Consider the following 17,429-nt stretch of genomic DNA (forward strand, 5'->3'; position numbering starts at 1 on the left):
ACTTGGGTCAGGTGCCCTCTCTGCACTAATCACTATGGTCTAGGGTAGACAGACATGAACACAGACATGGCTACTAGGGGACCCACCCCTGTTTATCAGAGGCAGGCACCAGACAAGGCAGAATCATTGAGAGTTGGGCAGCAACCCTTCCTATACCAGAAAGGGAAAGCTGAGAGGTTCTAGATTCTTCCTTAGGGCTATGAGCCTGGTTTAGGCCTATAAAAACACAAAGAAGAGACATCCACTGCTGGCCCTCACAACCAAGGACCACTCCTTCCTTTGCAGGCCTCTGGTGGTGAGTCATCTTGGAGAGGCCAGGCTTGCATGTTTGCCTCCAAGTACCTGACTTTATCCCACTGTCATTATGGCTCTGTCTATGAGATGAGCCAAAGGTGAGCCAGCTCCCTGCATTACAAATCCTCTCTTAATCTAACAATATGGGGTTGAAAGCCACACCTTAAGCTCCTGCCTTCTTCCTCTTCCCCCATCAACTCCTGTCCAGTCTCCTCATGTCCTTCCGGCGTAAACTGTTGGGATTTGCTGATACCCCATCAATGGGTGTAGTGTGCTGGACAGGAAATGATCACTTAGTTGGGGAGAGGGAACCCTGAAAGGACTCATTGATGAGCCAGAGGGAAACTCTCAAATCAGAACTTTTCTCCCCCCTCTTTTCTGTTCTATTCCCCTACCTCCTCCCTAGTTACAGAATCTCACAGGAAAGGAATGCTGCTCCCCCCACTTCTCCCTTGCCTGGAGGGCTCATTTCCTGTGTGTTGAGAGGGGACACACGGCATGAAGCAGCTTGTACGATGCGCTGGCCCTAGTCATGAGCATGGCCAGGCCTGTCCATGTGGGTCATTGTTACCCTGTAGATGCAGTTTGGAAAGGGGTTGGGATGGTTCTTTGGAATTTAACCTTTCAACCAAGCATTTTTGGGAACCCATTTTTCAGAACTTGACATGATGACTTGTAATGACCTTCATTTTAGAAAGCCTCTCTTATTTATCAGGATCTCTGATTTTAATATGGCGTTTCTATAGAGGAAGAGCAAATGGCATTGCTAATTCCGTCTCTGGTCACTGGTGGCTCTCAGAACTCAGCTTGGAACTTAGGCACTGGGGACACATTGCCTGGGACCAGTTGCTGGCTCTGTCACTCTGTAACTCCAGAGAGGTTCCTTCCTTAGCTTCTCCATTTTCTCATCTGTAGAATGAAGGTTCAAATGGTACCCACCCAGTAGGGTTGTTGTGAGGATGAAATGAGCAGATCCATGTTTTCCCCGACACATGGTTGTCTAGTGAGTTACTTGGTGTTAACAGGTGACAAGGATGCTGGGCTGCCTGGCTGAAGGGTCTGGGGGCTTAGTACCTCCTGTCATGGTGTTGCTTTCTCGTTTTCATCCCTTGGCTTCACTCTGCTGAGTTGCCGCTCCGTGCCCAGGCCTGTGTCAGAGCGTTCAGAGTCCCACAGGCTCTCTCTGGAGCTTGCCACTGGGACAGGACGGAGTGAGTTGGGAGTAGGGGTGTGACCCGTAGAGGGCTATTCTCAGAATCCTTTTGCTCCTCCCCTTTTGGGCTGAGGCCCACCTTGGAACCTGGAAGTACTGCGCCGACTAAGCCAGCCCGGGGAAAGCTGCCTAACTGGCTTTACTAACTCATGGTTCTGGGCTTTCTGGGGACTGTATACTTCTTTTTAGTATAAGTATATCCCATATATTGCAGGAGATATACTAAAAAGTTATTCATTGGGACTTCCTTGGCGGTCCAGTGGTTAAGAATCTGCGCTTCCACTGCAGGGAGCACGGGTTTGATCCCTGGTCAGGGGAACTAAGATCCCGTATGCCACATGGTACAGCCAAAAGAAATTTCTTTTGAAGCTGTTCATTGTTTATTTGAAATTCATGTTTTATCCTTTGTCCTGTATTTTTCACTTGTTAAATCTGGCAGCCTTAGCCTGGCTGCGCATGGCAAGGGTGGAAGTATGAAGGTGAGGAAACCAGGTTGGCTCGTGGTAAGAGTGAATGGGCCTTTGCCAAGGCCTCCACCACATTTGCACTTTTGCAGGGCAGAAGTGGCACAGGCGGAGGGACACTCATCTGAGAAGGACAAGGTCCCTTCCTTCTAGGGGTCTGTATCTAGTGGGGAAATAGACTTTTAAGCAATTTAGTCCACTGTAGATAAAATAAATACTAGATTGAGGTACAAGTAACATGCCAGGGGATGAAGAGGAAGGAAAGAGCATCCTTCTTGGGAGGGGGCAACTAAGAAGACGCCCATATTTTTTTTAATTAATTAATTTATTTATTTTTATTTATTTTTGGCTGCACTGGATCTTTGTTACTGCACACGGGCTTTCTCTAGTTGCGGCGAGCGGGGGCTCCTCTTCGTTGCGGTGCGCGGGCTTCTCATTGCGGTGGCTTCTCTTGTTGCGGAGCACGGGCTCTAGGCACACGGGCTCAGTCGTTGTGGCACGCGGGCTCTAGAGCGCAGGCTCAGTAGTTGTGAGGCACGGGCTTAGTTGCTCTGCGGCATGTGGGATCTTCCCGGGCCAGGGCTCCAACCTGTGTCCCCTGCCTTGGCAGGTGTATTCTTAACCACTGCACCACCAGGGAAGCCCTGCCCATATGGTTTTGATTGGTGACAGTGGCCTAGAGTGATATAGCCACCACCCCCACTCCAGTTGGAGGGGATTTGGTTGCTTTTCGAGATTTATAGTTATCGAGGTAAAGTATGTCCCTAACTTATTTCTTAGTTTGTTCGTTCATTTATGCGTACTTGTCTGCCTCCTCTCCATCTGCCCATCTGCCCATCTATCCATCATCTATCCCAATCTATCCAGTCTTAAGTGCCTGCCTCCTGTGTCCCAGGAAGGATGCCAGGCTCTGGGTGGGGATTTATTGCCGAGCAAAAGCAGATCTGGTTACTGCTTTTATGGGACTTACAGCTTAATGAGGAAAGACAGATTTTAGTTTAAAAATGTATATACATATTATTTTATATGATTCCAAATGCTACAGAGAGAAGCACTGTAGACATATTTTAGGGAAACCTTATACTCTGGTATCAGAGCAGACTTCCCTGAAGAAGTAAATTTATCTGACAGACCAATGAGTTACTTTATTTCATTTTGGGGGCTCAGGGTTTCTTTTATGCATCTTTCCAGACAAGCATGAATGTACATATGCAATTCTAATAACCCGGTTGGTCATTCACACCCCCCTGAAATCCTTCCAAGGGCACTAGGATAAGACCCTCTACTCTGCCCAAAACCTTCTTCTCTTCCCATGTTTCTTCCTTGAGCCTTCAGCCCCAGTGGTTCTGCCACCTTCTCACTCAAGAGGCTGTGAACCCAGCCCCTCTTCCCACCCACTGGGAAGCACCAGGTATGGAACCTTTAGATTGGGCTGTCCAATGCAGTAAGCCACCAGCCACTTGCGGCTAGTTACGTTTAAATTTAAGTTAATTTAAAAACTTAAAGATCAAATTTTAAAAATTCAATTAAGTTCATTTAATTTTTTTTTAATGAAATGAAATTTAGTTTCTTCGTCATACTTGCTGCATTGCAAGTGCCCAAGAGCCGCGGTGGCTAACGGCTACATACCGAGCAGATACAGAACATTTCTACCATCACAGGAAGTTCTGTTGGACTGTGCTGCCTCTGACCACTGGGGACACACAGCAGGCGCGATCTGGCTTTATGCCCACCCCAGTGCGCTCTGCCACCTCCCAGGCCCTCCCCAGTTGTCCTCTAACATCTTCCAGGGCCCCTGCGGCAGGAGGGGGACTGTATTCCACCGTGATTTGCCCCATCCATAGAGCAATTCAAATTCAACAGCTCTTCCAAACACCTCTTCTGGAAACCAGGTCAGTTACTAGAAAGGGCTTCTGAGGGCATTTCAGATGTCAGGCTGGGAACAGGGAAAGGAGAAGCTCTAGGTCTCCAAGTGGAAATTGGTTTCTTCTAAAAATAATCCACCACTCAGCCCTATCTGACCAAGAAAGGGACCTGTCCCAGAGGGAGCTGGCAGGGACAAGGCCTGATATTGAGGCCTGTTTAGTTATAAAGCGTTTGGATTACTTGGAGGTGGAGTTAAGGGGAGAGGGAGCAGGGAAAAGGACCGCAGATGCTCTTAAGTTGCCTTCTCTTTGGTGCTGGACCACGTTTCCAGCCTCTGTAAATTTCCTTGCACAGCTCCTTCACTGTTAAGTGTCTCCCCCAAGACCTGGCCCCACCAAGGAAGGACCGGAAGGCTCTCTGAAGCTCTGGCTCCATCAAAGGTTGTTTCACAATCTGACCTACAAGGCGCTGGGATGCAGTAATTGCTCTGCAAACATTGGCTCCATAGTGCTGCTGGCCCTTTAGTCTGAACTCTGGCCAGTGAGTGCACAGGGTCAATATTTGATCAGAGCTGGGAGAGGCCCTTTAGCCTCCCCCCTGCTGCTTGGGAGATAGAGTTAAGAAGGCTGTTCAGGTTTGCTCATTTGTTCTAAAGGGCTTAACCTATTATGAAGAGCTTTTATCTCTCTTCCTTATTCATCTCTCCAGCGTCTCCACCCACTTACCCACCCAGGGTCACACTCACTTTTCAGCTCTCAAATAGCCAGGCTTATGATGGGTGAACAAAACTATAATCTGCAAATTGTTAATAACCAACCTTAGGAGGGATGTGTATGTGTGTGTGGGCGTGTTCTGATGTAATATATGGAGAGTTACAGGATCACAGCATTTTTATAATTAGAAGAGTTCTATCCCCCCAGTCCCTCATTGCAGGTAAACATCTGTGTTCATTTTTCTATTCCTTAAATTTATATGAGCTTTAGTTTGGTTTGATGTCCAGAGCAGGCCTCAGCTCAGGTCAAACTGGGGTGATCCTGGTGTGTGCAGGGATCAACCTGAGAGTAGAAGAGGGGTCTGGGGGAGGTGTCCTTCCTGCAGGCTCTGTCTTTTAATCATCAAGGCAAGCTCTGTGTTGTTTGAGATCATTGACCCTAGACTAAAGCCTGGGGGAGGTAACTTGCCACGTTCTAAGAACAGTTTTGTACCAAAGATTCTAGAGAGGCCCAGCACATGGTGTGGCAGTTCTAGTGCCAGCAGTGCAATAAGCTGAGGGCCATTGTGATTGCTCGCATGCCCTGGACAGACAAGAGCATTGGCCTTAACTGAGGTCAGTCCCCAGTCCCAGGAAGCCTCCTATCGTTTGCCGTGGCAAAAATGGGAAACATAGAGGATGGCTAAGTAAGCTGTTGTCTCATACCACTTTGTACAACAGTCAAAACCATAGAGACTGATCGGTCCCATGGATGGAGCTCTAAGAAATGTTAATGAATGCCCAGTGCGAGTTTCAAAACATTGTATCATAGCAATTATGCAAAAACAACAAGATACATCTTGTATAAGTACATGCACAGCATAAGTACGCAATTATTTTTAAAAGGTCTGGAAGGATACACTCCAAATTGGTAAAAGAGTTATCTCTGGAAGAGGGCTGGGGACATGGATGGGAGGGAGGGCTTGGTCAAAGGGGAACCTTAGCCTTATTTGTAATGTCTTACTCTTTTTAAAAAGGACAATGTATTCATGTATTACTTACAACATTTATATATAATAATTAAAAGATACCTGTGGGAGGAGGTGGGAAAAGTGGGAGGTCTAAAATAAACTGTGTTCCTCCTGGTCATTACAGTATAATGGGACAGAAAACACACAGGTTAAAAAAATAGACATTGATAACATATCTAACAAGAGAAAGAAAATGAAAATGATTATTAAAATCACATTACCTCATATTTCCTGAATCACCATTCTAGATCATTCCTACGGAATGTGACTGGTTAGAATCCATTACAGCAAACCCCAGGGACCTGTCCAAATTATCTTGTCAAACTGGAATCCTGTATTCCAGTATTGCCCACAACACATGAACTGTGTATTGGGCCAAGAAGCACTTGGGTGGCGGTTCTTGTGTCATGATGAACCACGCTGAGAGCTTCTTGGCTGTGGAGTGCAGTGGTTAAGGGCAGGTGTTCCAGGGTCAGGATGGTTGGATTCCGAGGCCAGCTCCAGCACTTACTAGCTGTGTATAACCTTTGGTGAGTTCTTTAACCTCTCTGTACCTCGGTTTTCTCATCTGTGTAATGGGGATAATAAAAATACCTGCCTCATGGGGTGATAGTAAGAATGAAATGAGACAATCCATGTAAAGAAAGCCCTGAGAATAGTGACTGGTGTGGAGTCCCTAGACAGGGAAGCTGAGAACTCACCAGTTAGGTCCTCAGAAACTTAACTTCAAGAGAAAATAGCTGGACATCCCTACTCCAGCTGGAGGCCGAGGTTTCTTCCTGTGCCCCATCTATACAGGCTTCACTTTCACCGCATGGCTCTGTCTGCGTCCAGGTGGGAGAGGCAGGTTGTGGTGGTTAGGTCTTCCCAGATAAACTGTTTCACCTCCAAAGTGTAATTACCAATCCACCATCCTCTGTTAGGAAAACACTGCTGTTCAGAAAGTTGCTATTTGTCGACAGTTTTTCCTTGCTCTTGGAAAGAGGCATCTTTCAGATTCCCGATGGAACACAGGGGGATTCCAGGGGAGCCCTGTGGGGATTCCAGTAGCTCCTGGGAATTCCGTGGCTGGCTTCCCCTCCCCCGGGAGCTGGCTCCCTTTCATCTGGCCTCACGGCCTGAGGGTGAACTCCAGTTTCCTCTCTGTCTACTGATTTCCCTTCTGGCAGGTTCTGCCTAGCGTTGGGGTGAGGAGGGGAGAGGGCCGTAGGGTGTCTGCTCTCCAGGAAGTGTTGGGTGGGGAAGGCCTGGGGAAATGGTACCTCCAGGCCGGCTCAGGTTGGAAAGCTGTTCACTGAGTTGGAATCCTGGGTTGCTTGGTGCCCGGCTAGCGTGCACTTGAAGGTGGGTTTATTTTTTTTCCACTCCAAGCAGATGAAGTTTGCAGTTTGTACAGTGACTCCTTCTTGTGCAGTTTCCCCAGCCCCACGGGTTTAGGAATGACCGTGTACATGAGGGGTCTTGCAGGTCCAGAATAGATGGAGAGAGGTGACCATGGGCATCGTACATGGGGCAGGGTCTCCACACGTCCGTGCCAGATGCATACGGTGGCAGGGTCTGCTGTCAGCCATCCCCACCGTCTGCCCCGGGCAGAGCTTAAGGATGCAAAGAGAGGAGAGGAGCTTGTCGGACGGTCTGAAGCAGCCAGAGCTGTGGGATCCTTGTCACGCTGCAGGTGCACTTGGGAAATTAATCTTTTCCTATACAGCTGAGTACCTGGTCTGTGAGCACCTGTCTTGGTACCTGCGTGCATTTGGTGCACGTGGTCTTCCTGGCAAATGGTCTGTAGGTGGTCCTGGCACACATCTCCCAAGGAGTTCCTCAGGGACCAAGCCGTGTCTGACGAGACCCTCACTTGTGACCACCAGGAAGTCAGGAGCCATCTCTGTCTTTTTTTGTTCGCTCATCCTCCCTCAGGGGCAAGGTGGAATTGTCACACAGTGGGGGAAGCCCCTTTGTAGACATTGAGGAAGATTGTAAGAAAAGCTGGAATGTCCTCTGGGTAGTAAACCTTGGCACTATTAATTGGCTCTAAGCTTCTGGGTTAAGTCTGGTGGGTGTGGGCACTGGGGACTTAGGGGGCTGCCTGCTCCCCCAGTAACTGTCCTGCAGGGCGGACGAGAACACATCTTTCAGGGAGAGAAATCAGCTGTGTGCAAATATCTCAACATGGGAGGTACATGCTTGCCGACCAGCATTAACCAGATCTGCTGGCGAACTGGGGTGGAATTGAGTTTCATGACCAGAAGGCCCTTAGAGATCATCTATCAGGATGATAACATATCTGGCACTCATGCTGCCACTTTCTGGTCTTGTGTCCACAGCAGGCATCACTAATTGATCACAGCACATTCCCATCCCATGCCCGTGGCTGACACTGTTCCATGGGTCCTGAGCCCATACATGGTCTCAGAGTCTTTCTGAAAAAACAAACCCAGATATCTTCAGGAAGACACTACCTATCAATTGGCAATGGTACCTTGAGATGAAATTTATTGGCCACCCTCTGATGTAGTCCATTTCCTTTATTTGACAGATGAGGAAATGAGGCCCTAAGAGGGGAAGTGACTCGTCTACATTACAGGGCCAGCAAGTGACAGCAGGACTAGCGCTCAGGCACTCTAGCTTTAGTTTATTCCAATCTGGAATTCTAGCCTCCCCTCCAGAAGTCTTCTTTCTGTTTTTGGTTGAGGAGGGCAGGAAGCCCCTGTTGCATCACCAAGAGAGCTCCTGGGGGGAGGGGGCAATCATTCACCCTTCCTGGACCCCTGTGCAGAGCAGAAGACTTCTCTCTGCCTTCCAGAAAGTTCTGCCCAGCTGCTGCCTGGAGCTCAGCCCAAGCGTCCTGCCTACCACTGCCCACTTCTCTCATTGGATAATAAATCTCAGCTTTGCCAGAGGTGGCATCTGAGTCAGGCCACACCACCTGCCTGACTGCTCCGAGCTGCATACCTTGTTTTCCCGGCATGAGGGTGTCATGTCAGGGTGTGTTTGGGTGTCACATCAGCGAGGCCCTGCTGCCGTCACTTCCCTCTTCCTCAGGCCCCAAGGTCTGACCTAGCAAACTCAGCTCTGCCCGCACCGGGCCCCCATCTACCCCCCTTTGGATAACAAATGGAAAGTTGGCTGCACGGTGCCTGGGGGCACAGTGTCCCCTCCAAACTGGAGAATGAAGGGAAGGATGATCTATAGTGGTGGCCAGGTGAGTGGTCTGTGTGTGTGTGTGTGTGTGTGTGTGTGTGTGTGTGTGTGTGCGCGCGCGCGCGCGAGCTGCGTGAAGCCTTCAACTGTGACCAAGGCACTCCCTTCCCACAGGAAGGAATTTCATGTCAATCCTGGCATCCTGGAGGAGTGCCAGCTACATGCCTGGCACTAGGCTTGGTAATGGGGACCCCGAGGGGAGAAGTCAGGGTCATCCTGGGCGGAAAAGCCAGGCTGACAGCCTTGGCCTGAGCCAGAGCCGCCAACTGGTGGGAGAATCAGGGTAGGTGCAGAAGGCATAGAATGGGTGAGCAATCAGGGTGTAGACCACTGCCGTCAGCCCTGCTGCTTGGGCATCCCAGCCTGCTTGTTGAGGTCTTGGCGTCCTTGTATCCCCTCCCCAACAGCAGCAACAGTTGGTTTTGCTTTTGACTCTTGTGGACCTGAGACAGCCAGTGTGAACTGTGGGAGCCTGAGTTGTGGGCTTGTTGGAAGGAAGACAGCCACAAGCCAGGTGACCCAGAGGTGCAGTGATCTCCCTCACTGGCACCCTGCCACCCCTGGGCATCAGCCCCCATGTGATTTGGGGGACTGCAATTACTGCATCTCCGGTACATTTCCTCAGGCCAGGCCATTGTAAGAGTTATTGGAGAATTGTAGTGCTTTCCTTTATATCCAAAATTTAGCTAGAGCCAAGGAAAAATGATTTTAAATTCCTCAGAGACCTCCACAGTTGGGTGACAGCAGGCTCTTCAAAAGAGCCTGTGGGATTCTTGGTACCAACTTCCCAACTTTCCGAGTGGAGTAGTTTGCTCTCAGTGATGGGAAGCTCAGGCTTTGTTGTCAGACAGACTTACATGAATGTGACCTCATCCCTACTACCTCTTATCAGCTGTGTGACCCTGGGCCATTACCTAACCTCCAAGAGACTCAGCCTTCTCATCTGCTGAATGACTCTAATTGCAGGAGCTGCTTCATAGAGTCCTTGTGAGATTTTTAGGAGACAAGGCACAGGAAACCTTTCCCACTGAGACTGAAGCGGCTATGGAGGGTCATTAGGATGGCGATCACAGCCCTGTGGACACGGTGTCTGTCCAGCCTGAACTAGGGGAACATTCCCAGCCACGAAAGGGTCTTAGGCACCCCCAAGCTGCAGTAAATGAATGCTCCAGGGCTGGCCAGGAGACAGCCCCAAATGCCAGCCAGGGTTTGGCTCCATCTGCTAATTAAGGAGCATTTATCTGGTGCCCAGCAGAACAAAGTGGCCAGTTCAGCCATGCTGGAAGGCTGAGCTCAGTGCTGGCTGGGGGCTGGGGAGGAGGCTCGGAATGGGACGGGCATGGGGGCATCCCTGGGGCTAAATGGACCACATTCAGAAATGGCTTTAAAAAAACCCCACCCAAACAGGAAGCATGAGGCTGGAGCTGAGATGCTGGCAGAGACGGTGGCTCTGGCGTACAACAAGCAGCCGTTCTTCCCACTGAGACAGTGCCGACCTGCTCTCCTCGGGGCATCTCTGGTGAAGGCTGGCCTGCTGGCTCCCCAAGGAAACGAGCTTGTTTTTATCCTGTGGGTGGAGGGGAGGGATGGCCTAAGAAATCGAACACATGTAGGAGGGCTCAAAACTGAGATTTTATCCGTCGTATTATGTACTTGGGGGACACTTTGGGCCAGTTTGGAATACCTAGGTTTCTTGGCTGTGTAGTTGAGAAACGAGGTGAGGGAGGGTAGAGCTGCAGAACCACCCTTTCTGCAGGTGGGGGGCCAGGATCCAGACCAGCCGTCTGGCTCTGGAATCCACAGGCTAAACCCTTCCGTCCACTCTCCCCTGTAACTTTGATGTGCCCCTACGTGGGTCAGAGCACTGCAGAGCCAGCCTGGGAGATCCCAGCACCTCAGAGAGGAGGGGGGTCCTTTCCCTCCCTTGCCAGGAAGCCTTCAGCTGCAGAGCAGGTGGGGCTGGGCTGGCCGCTGGAGGTGGGTACTGCCCTGACCCACTGCCCAGGCTGGGGAGGGTTTGGGCTGGGCTGATAGAGAGAGAAATTGTCAGTTTCTATATGTTCATTTCCTTTTCTCTGCCCTTGAGTCTTGGATTCTCCCTATGGTGTTCTCTCTGTGTCTCTCTCTTTCCCCAGTTTCTCGTTATCTCTGGCTCCCAAGGGTCCCTGAGTCTGGGCCTGTCTCTGGGCATAGCTCTGTTCATCCCTGTGGCCTTTCCCCAGCCTCCTTCCTGGAGGTGTTTTCTCTGGCTCTGCTATGTCTTTGTCAGTCTCCTCTTTTGTCTGTACGTCTTCCCCTGGGATGCTGCCATGTCCCAAGCAGGAGTCTGGGAGAAGGGCAGGTGAGGGCCTGACTGTGACTTGTATGGAGGGTCGCTGACTGTGATGAGCAAGGGGCTTGGCAAGTCTGCACCCTCAAAGGCAAAAGCCCCGATGGGGAGTGGGGCTGCTTCCCCTTCTCAGGGGAAATTAACCTTTTTCCTGACAATGGCTTATGTGTAGACATTCCTTTTGGAATCCAGTGACGGTCTTGGCACCCTGGTGGGGAGCCTGCCTTGCCTCCAGAGGGCACCCATGATGGCCAGCCATTGGTCTTCCCCCTCCCAGAAGAGACGTGACTGCAGTCCCCCTGCCCCAGGCCTGGAAGTGCTCTCAGCCCTCACCCAGGCTGCCCCAGAGAGTCGGGCTCCGGGCTCCTGTGGGTAAGGTGGGGACCACAGGCTGGCTCTTCCCCTTCTCTAGCTGGACAGAGGGTCTCATCTATCTGTTCCATCACCTAATCCCTTCCTGCCCCGTGCTAGCTGTTCCTCCAGGGCCACACCTGTCCCACTGCTGTCCCCACTAGAAATAGCTGAGCAGTAGGCATTCACCCAGATGAGGGAGTGGCCCTTGCAGGGTAGGCTAGCCCCCAAAATATGGCACCAGCTGTCGGGGATCTGGGTCAGGTAGGGCACCAGTAATAGGCTTGGGGTGGGGCTCTGTTCTCCTTGGGCATCTTCTCAATGGGGGCTAGTTCTCTGGGCCCAGACTCTGTTGTCAACTAGAAGGCGGGTGGGGGTGAGCACCTGACCATGTTTGTTGAACACCTGCTATGGGCGAGTCACTGGGTCCAGGGTGGGGCTGAGTGGTGGAGACAGATGCAGCATGAACTGACCGCAGGCTGACCCTTCAAGGCATCTCCACTTAAAAGTCACACGTATGCCTGCACCTCAGCGTGTTCCGAACCGGCCCCTATCTAGACCCCTCCCTCCTCCTTCCCCTCCTCCCTCCTTCCCTCTCTCAGTCACTGCACCATCTCTTACCCCTGCAGATCCCTCCTCTCTGCCCCAGGCCCCTTGGCCAAGCCCTCCTGATTCCTCCCTTGCATCTACTGCCTTGTTACCAGGCCTCCCAATGCTCCAGTCCGGCCCCTTCCAGCTGCTTCTGTGCATTGCAGCCAGTCAGCTTTCCTTTTCTAGTGTTTATTTTTAATTATGAATTTTTTTAATCCTACAGAAAACAATACAATGCACTGTAGACCTACTGATTTAACAAATGTTCACATTTTGCTACATTTTATTCACATGCTTATTTTAAAGTGAGGTGTAATTGACATCAGATACTTTTTTTTAAGAAATAGATTGGTGCCGATAGAGGTGTCTGATAAATGCTAGATTCCCTTCCTCCCGCCTCAGGTTTTACCGAGAAGGTGGAACTGGAGGTGGGCCTAGGGGGAGGGCTGGGTTTGGTGGACTGAGAAGGCGCCCAGGCAGGGAGACTGCACGTGTGAAGGTGTGGAGGCAGGACTGCCTGGCACGGCCGAGGTCAGGGGATCCCTGCTTCTGCAGAGGATGGAGCCCTGCAGGGAGGAGCACAGGTGCCTGCGGTCCTCCAGCGGCCAAGCCCTTTCCCGCCTTGCCCTTCCTCGTCCTCCCACACCTCGTCCTAGGTGGGCAGCTGCCGTGTTTATGAGGTCGCGAGGGGAAGCCATCACCTGGGTCTGCATCAGTGCTGTCACCTGGACAGCCAACCTGCGACTGGGCGCCAGGGTGGGCTCCGCGGGGAGCTCTTCCTCTTGTGTTCCCTGCTTCCCTGGCAGGAGTCAGGTTCTCCCCTCCAGGAAAGCCTCGTGAAAGCAGCTGGCCTGGCCGCAGAGCCTGGGGAGGGGGAGGGTGGCCAGCCTCACTGCATGGGCCACTTGACTAGGCTCCCCTGGCAACTCTGCCTGAGTTTTAGTTTTTGCTTCAGGGATTTTTCTCTTTTTCTTCTGGTCTCCACCTTGCCTTCCCCTTCCGTGAATTGTGAACAGACACTAGGACACCCTTAGCCTAAAGGGCCTCCAGAAAGGAGAAATTGCAAGAAAAGGCTCCTGTGGGCCAAGTGGCCGACCTCAGTGACCAGGAAGGGAGCCCTCAAGGCAGCGATGCAGCGTCAGCCCTTGATATCATCAGGCCAGATCGGGGCACTTGGGCTGCCCAGGTCAGCTGTTAGGAACACCTGAGGTGCCAAAGGGATTCAAACCCTTTGAGTGCAGCCAATCTCTGCCCTCTTCCTCTCCGTCTGCTCTGCCCCCACCCTGGTCCAGCCCCATCACCTCCCACCTGGGCAGCTGAGCAGGCCTCCTGGGGGAGCTCCCCTCACATTCTTGTCTTCCCACCAACCAGTGATCCTTCTAAAAATAAATCAGATCGTATCACACCCCCCTTTAATAACCTTTCTGAAAGCCTTCCTTTCTTTTGGGAATGAACCCCCAGTTCCTTACCCCACCGCCAGGCCCTGTGTGGTGGATCCCCACCTGCCCTTCTAGACCTGTCCCCTGCCGTCCTCCTTTCCTGTCTTTCAGCTCACCCCCTTGATCCTGGAGCCCCCAGTGCAGTGCTCTCTCAGTGCCTTTGCCATTGCTGTCCCCTCTGCCTGGAACTCCGTTCCCCCAGGTCTTCAAGCAGCTGACTCCTTCTGGGCACTCGGGCCTCACGTGACACCTCCCAGAGAGGCCTTCCTTGATCACTTCCTCAGAGAGCCACCCAGCCCTGTCACATTGTCACATTCTGTTGTCTTCAACAGTCTATCATTATCTTATTTAATTCTTTGTCTATTGGTTACGTCTCATTCCTGCTGGAATGTGAGCTTTAGGAGAGCAAAATCTTGCTTGTTCATTAACTTCTCTTTTCCCAGTGCCTAGAGCAGTGCCTGACAGAGCAGGTGCTCAGGAAATTGTTGTCGGATGAACGGATGGGTGCATGGCAAGCTGGCACTGAGTGCAGGAAATGGGGAGAGAGAGGCCCACAACCTCCTTCTCCACGCGCCAAAGACAACGTCTGCTGCGTAGCTCCTGTTGCTCCTCCTGGATGCCCATCTTTGCTTGTAGGCTGAACTTGCCATTAGGGACACTTGTAAGGATTAGCTGGAATAGAAAGTAACTTTCAACTTTAAAAATATTAGAGGGCAAAAAAAAAAAATATTAGAGGGCATCCCTGGTGGCGCAGTGGTTGAGAGTCCGCCTGCCGATGCAGGGGACGTGGGTTCGTGCCCCAGTCTGGGAAGATCCCACATGCCGCAGAGTGGCTGGGCCCGTGAGCCATGGCCGCTGAGCCTGCGTGTCCAGAGCCTGTGCTCCGCAATAGGAGAGGCCACAACAGTGAGAGCCCCGCGTACCGCAAAAAAAAAAAAAAAAAAAAAAAAATATATATATACATATATTAGAGAACGAGGTGCATCTGGAAAACAAGAATACAATGCTGAGAAAAATATGCAAAGAACACTAAAAGTTATGAGAAATTAGAAATGCCATTGCAAAATAAGAAATTCAGTAGAGGTTCTGGGGGAAAAATAAAGAAATCTTCTAAAAGATTAAAAAACAGAACTTGAAAGAAAAGTTAAGACAAAGAAGATCAACCCAGGGGGTTCAATATCTGTTGAACAGGAGCTCCTACCTGAGAGAACAGAAAATATAACAGAATATAACAGAGAGGGAGAGAAATTAATGAATGCAAATTTTCTAATAATGAAAAGAATATGTCTTTGGATTGAAAATTCTTATAGATGCTTCAGGTTGATTATTTCCAAAGATGGCCACAACATCTCTTGTACCACGTGACTTTTGCGATAAGACTTTATCACTTCTTTCATTAAAAAGAGTTTCCTCAGTCTAGAGGTCTCCCAACTGAGCTATTTCGACAATTACACTCCAATAAGGATGTTAAAAACAAGACAAAACAAAACAATATGATTGTTATCCATTTGGGCCAGATTAATAAGAAAAACAGAAACCACATTGTTTCAACAGAAAGATTACAATGTAGGTAATTGGTGATCTAACTCTGGCCAACTAGGAAGCAACTAGTCACTCACTGGCAGTGAAAAAACCCCTAGAGTCTTGGCCACTGGACTAGCCCCTCCACTCGGCCCCTGTACTAGGTTGTCTCCCCTGTAGTATTTGTTGTATTGTCACCTCCCACCACGATCATGGTGGTGGCATCCATGGCAGCTCTGTTGGTTCACTCTCAACTCAGTGTGTTCTGTAACCCCTTTCCTCTGGGATAGTCAGATATGTGATTCCCTTCATACCTCATAGAAGCCAAGAGAAGCTTAGGTGCACCTAAGCCCTTCTTATGCCTAACTATAATGGGTGCATAGTTTCCCAACATGCGTCTCCTAATGAGTGTGAAACCATCCTGTTAAACAGTCTCCATTTAGATTCCCAAATATGATTATGGAACAAGTTCCTCGCTGCCATTTCAAGCCGCTTCAGTCAAATTCACCTCCTACCTCTGGGCATCTGTCTAGAGAGAGGAGATCAAGACATACATTCTGCTGGCAGCCTCACTCATCTGCTGTCTTCCTCATCATTGAAATCCCTCAAGACTGAGGGACAGGCTTGTGTTTTGCTCTGGACCTCTCTATGTTGAACTCTATGATGTAGCTCACCAGGTCTGTAGGTCAATATATTCAATGTATGCAAGCCAGTATTTAGCAAAGTATTTATTCCTAGATAAAGCTTTGTTTTAAATATAGTTGTCTGTCTTTAAAACAGAAAAATACCCTATTATGAAGATCAGGAAAAAAAAAGGAAGTTTCCTCTATTCTTAATCCTGTGCTTATCCTGAATCACAGGCTCCAACAAGAATATCTTCCCCTTGAAAATATTCTTATTTGTAAGAAATAGATGATTAAATAGCTAATTATCTTTGTAAAAAAGATAAAATTATGCTCTAATAAAGAGAGGATGAGGATGAGGTTTGAAATACCTCTTTCTGTCTTTCCCTTCTTGTTTTTAGTAGCATTTTCTTTGGGATAGCACAAATTTAGTGACATAAGAATACATGTCATATGTTCCAGGGGAAAATTTTATTTTCCATTTTTTACTCTCCTATATTGTTTGAAATTTTCTTACCATGTGTTACTTAACACAAAATGTTTTTGTATATTGCTGTAAAATATTTATAATTATTGCTATAGAAGAAGATTTTTATCTTGGGAGAAATACACCATTTTTTAATGAAAGAAGAGTCTATGCATAGAAGTAAAGAATTTTACTGTGCACACGAACTACTTAGCATCTTGTTAAATGCAGATTCTGATCCAGCAGGTCTGCCTGGGGCTTGGGATTTTGCATTTCCACCACACTCTCGGGTGATGACATGCTTAGTCTCAGGATCACACCTTGAGTAGTGAGGGCATCATAGAGTATTGGAAAGATACATTTGAAGCCCTTCTCCGTTCCTTTCTTTTTCTTCCTTCTGTCCAAATGTGATCTTTCTCCCCTTTGGCCCTGGCCCTTTGTGACCAGGTGGGAATTTGGCCTGGTGAGGAACGCTGTTCCAGCACCTCCCAGAAGCTGCCACGGGTAGTGCGGGCTGCCTCAGAGGGGTGGTATGCTCTGTCATTGGAGGTGTTCCTGTGAGCTTGAATGGTCATGTGTCAGGGGTGTTGATCCCTGTGTGGGTAGGAGGAGGCGCCTCCCTACAATTCCACCTTGTGCCTCTGTGTGCCTTCTACAAACTTGTGAAACCAGGATCTCAGGTTGGGGCTCATTCACCTGTGCTGACTTTTACGGGTCATCTGGCAAGTCCTCAACCCCACCCTTCTCAGTCCTTCCAGGGGAACACTTGGTATTCTAAATACTGTATGTGTGATTTGGTGGATAGGACGGGGAGGGGGAGGAGGGGTGATGGCTTGGCTTTAGAAATAGTTCAGTCATGTAGGAATGTGATGCCTGACTTGATTGGATCTCGGGATGGAGGGTTCTGCCTTTTAGATTGTCTTCCCTCTTTCAATTTGGTTCAACAGACCTTGACTAGGAGCTCCTTTGTATTAATCAGGACAGATTAATTGCTGTGTAACAAACTCTCAGGGACTCAATACAATAGAGGTTTAATTCCTGCTCATGTCATAGACCAAAACAAGTTACTAGAGAGCTCTACTCCAGGTAGTCATTCAGGGAACCCAGACTCTCCCATCTGGTGACTCCATTCCGCATGAATCTCTGTTTCCACCCAGCAAGGGAGGGAAGAGAGAGCGTGAAAGATTGCAGGGAGATTTTATGGGTTGCCTGGAGGAGGCACACATCACCCCTGCTCATATTCCATTGGTCAGAATTCAGTCACATGACTGCACCTCCCAGCAAAGGAGGCTAGGAAATATAGTCTAGCTGTGTGCCCAGCTACATGTCAGACACTGTGATGGACGTTG

The 17,429-nt window shown here is 49.5% G+C and overlaps 1 protein-coding gene across 2 annotated transcripts in view; it reads left to right on the plus strand.

Annotated features, from left to right (window-relative positions):
* Window positions 1-17,429, plus strand: part of SH3PXD2A (SH3 and PX domains 2A) — a 233,359-nt gene that overhangs the window by 54,520 nt on the left and 161,410 nt on the right. The window lies entirely within an intron of this gene.

The sequence above is a fragment of the Phocoena phocoena genome, chromosome 16 (assembly GCF_963924675.1).
Source record: "Phocoena phocoena chromosome 16, mPhoPho1.1, whole genome shotgun sequence".
Classification (NCBI taxonomy): domain Eukaryota; kingdom Metazoa; phylum Chordata; class Mammalia; order Artiodactyla; family Phocoenidae; genus Phocoena; species Phocoena phocoena.